We start from the raw sequence: 2,942 nt of genomic DNA on the forward strand, positions 1-2,942 counted from the left end.
TGGTAATTTGATAGGGATTGCATTGAATCTGTAGATTGCTTTGGGTAGTAGAGTCATTTTCACAATGTTGATTCTTCCAATCCAAGAACATGGTATACCTCTCCATCTGTTTGTATCATCTTTAATTTCTTTCATGGAGATTGAATTTTAGATAGCATCAACAACATTAAAGATGCAGAGATAAGAAACTGTATGTTGGAAGGATATGTGTAGTAGTCAAAGAAGAAACTGAGAAAGTATAGTGGGGCCAAATTTCATAACATATATGTTATAAAAGGAAGTAAGATAGTTACTGTGACTTCTTAGTACATCAAATTGCTTAAAATCTGTTGCTATAAGAAATGATACCTATTTGCAGAAGTACATCATATCACTACTTTAAATTTTATGGTTAAAGTATACTACTAACTGCTTGAATATCACAAGAAGCTCCTATCATTTTAATTTAAAAGATTTAGGTCATTTTAATAAGAAGATAATTTTGATGAGAGTAAAATGAAGAAATCTGAAATGCTATGTGCATTTAAAAAAATACCCTGTTACTTTGAGAAATTCACTGAATCAGAGTGTTTCTCTTTACTGGTATTTTTATAGGTAGCTAACTGCCTGTTGAAACAAGTAGCATGGGTTTTATAGTGAAAGAAAAATGTACTATCTTTCTCATCCTGTATAGTGACAAGCTTAATATCTTTAACTTTTAAAATTTAAATCATAAACTAGGATTCTTTAGGTTATATGCAACAGATATCCATTTCTGCTTGCTTAAGTTGAAAGAGGAAATTTACAATGAGGATATTCAGATATGTTGAGAAAGCAAGGAGATTTGAACAATCAAGCCTTAGGAAGAGTAAAAACCAGGGTAACTCCAGGGATGTCAGAAGTAAGAGTTCTGTGGTGTCTTAGCTCCATTTGGCTCTCAGGAATCCAATTGACTGTTGAATCAGTCAGCTGTGGTCATCCTGGGAAGGTACAGAACAGAGCAGTAGGGGCTTACTTCATAATCAGTATACATGGGTGAAAATATAAAATTCGGGAATGATCCTTCTTCCAAATAGATGTTCCAAAGAATTAAAACATTTTGTTTTATACACAAGTGAATGAGTCTAAGGGGATCCCTTTTTTTTTAATCTCACTGAACTCATGCATCCTCTTTATCCTAGCACTTGGCTATAAAGGAAAAGGTATGCAAAAATAGAACAGGCTGAGTTCAGCATTTTCTTTATATTCTGTTTGGGAAAATGTCTGACATAATGTTTGTCAGAGGCAAAAGTTTCCAGAGAGCTACACTTAGTGGCTATAAAAAGATTGAGAAGCAGTGTATTAAATGTTACCCTTAGGCAGTAGATCTAGCTGAAGAAGAAAATGACAAAAAAGAGGGATGTTCTAGACTACAAAGGATATGATGGAAAGTCACAGCTCACAGTTTGGAGAAATCAGAAAGTCCCTGTTTGAGTGTTAAGGCAGCCTTTCTATTTGGTGGTACTAGCAGAAGGAAATGGACTTGAGTCACAGAGTGAGGTGCGTGCCTAGGGCGAGCTGGCTTGAAGCACTAGAGTAGGTACCAGTCCAAGAAAGGTTAAAAAGATCATGTTACTGGAGGTCTTTGGAAAAGCCCAGAGGAGAGAACATTGTGCTTCATAACGCAGGCTAATTGTTGCTAATGATAACTGAGGGCTTACTATGTGCCAGATATCTCACATTCTCTTGCCTTTATTTCACTTATTCAAAATAACTTAATGAGATGAGCACTATACTCCAGTTTACTGAAGTGGCCTCACAGAAAGCCCAAGCTTTTGGACCATGTGAATTTATTCTGATACTCCCTATAAACAGATGTCAGCATAAAGAATTTAAGAGGAAAACCAGTCCCTTCATTGTTAAGTTTACCCTAAAGTGTACTAAGTGATGACAGTTTCTCAGGCAGTACCCGACCTCAGTGAAGCACTGACTTTGTGCCATATTAAAGATGTGTAAGCTTTACTGGGGTTATGAATTTGATTGTTTTTAAATGGCTGGCAATTGAGCAGGTCTTCTTTGCCAAACCCCTCGAGGCTTTTCTTGCAATTACAGAAAAGGGTGCCTCACAGTTAACAAATTTAATGATAACGGGTGTAATTAATACTTTGTAGAACTATGAATTCTCACATCACATGTATTTTTTTTCCTTTGGGCATTTTTTGTTTCCTAACTTGTATTCTGATTATTGAATATCTCCCCCACTATATTTTAGGCACAATTAGCCAGGAACTAAAACTTAACTGTAGTCTCAGCATTTGTATCACAGTGGCATTTTTCCCCAGTCAGGCTGAGAGTTAGTAGTCTTTAACTTTTGTACCTCAAGTATGCCACTTTTACAGTAGTTTGGGGATAATTATTTTCCATGTCTGAGTTTCCCTATCACAGCAGTGCCTTCTATTGCTTGTTTCTATTCCAGGGCCTATAAATTGCTTCACAGTAGGGTTTTCAAAACTAGACATTGTGTAGCACCTCCACAGTTTTTGCCAAATATGTCCTCTGTACTGTTAGCTAATTAATATTTTCTTTAAATAAATTCAAGACTTTTACCTAAAATGTATTTGTGATGGAACTATATAACTATTGCAAATGGGAAACCAGAATAAGGCAAGTGATTCTGGTTTCCCTTTTGCAATAGTCACATAGTTCCTTTATAAATAGATCATATTTATATAGTTTATAAATATAGGCACCTATATGATAATTATATAGATAAAAATGATACACTGGAAACAAAACTTTGGCTTTATTTTCTTACCTATCCTTAACTGAAATAAGGAGAGAGAGAGTAGCAATTATTAGAGAAGCATTAAATACACACTGGCACTAATCTGAGACTTTATCTTTGATGTAATAAAGTTAATCAGAAGGAAGTTTTTATTTATTTATTTATTTATTTATTTATTTATTTTTTTTGTGGTATGCGG

This window comes from Physeter macrocephalus, chromosome 7, assembly GCF_002837175.3.
Source record: "Physeter macrocephalus isolate SW-GA chromosome 7, ASM283717v5, whole genome shotgun sequence".
Lineage (NCBI taxonomy): Eukaryota > Metazoa > Chordata > Mammalia > Artiodactyla > Physeteridae > Physeter > Physeter macrocephalus.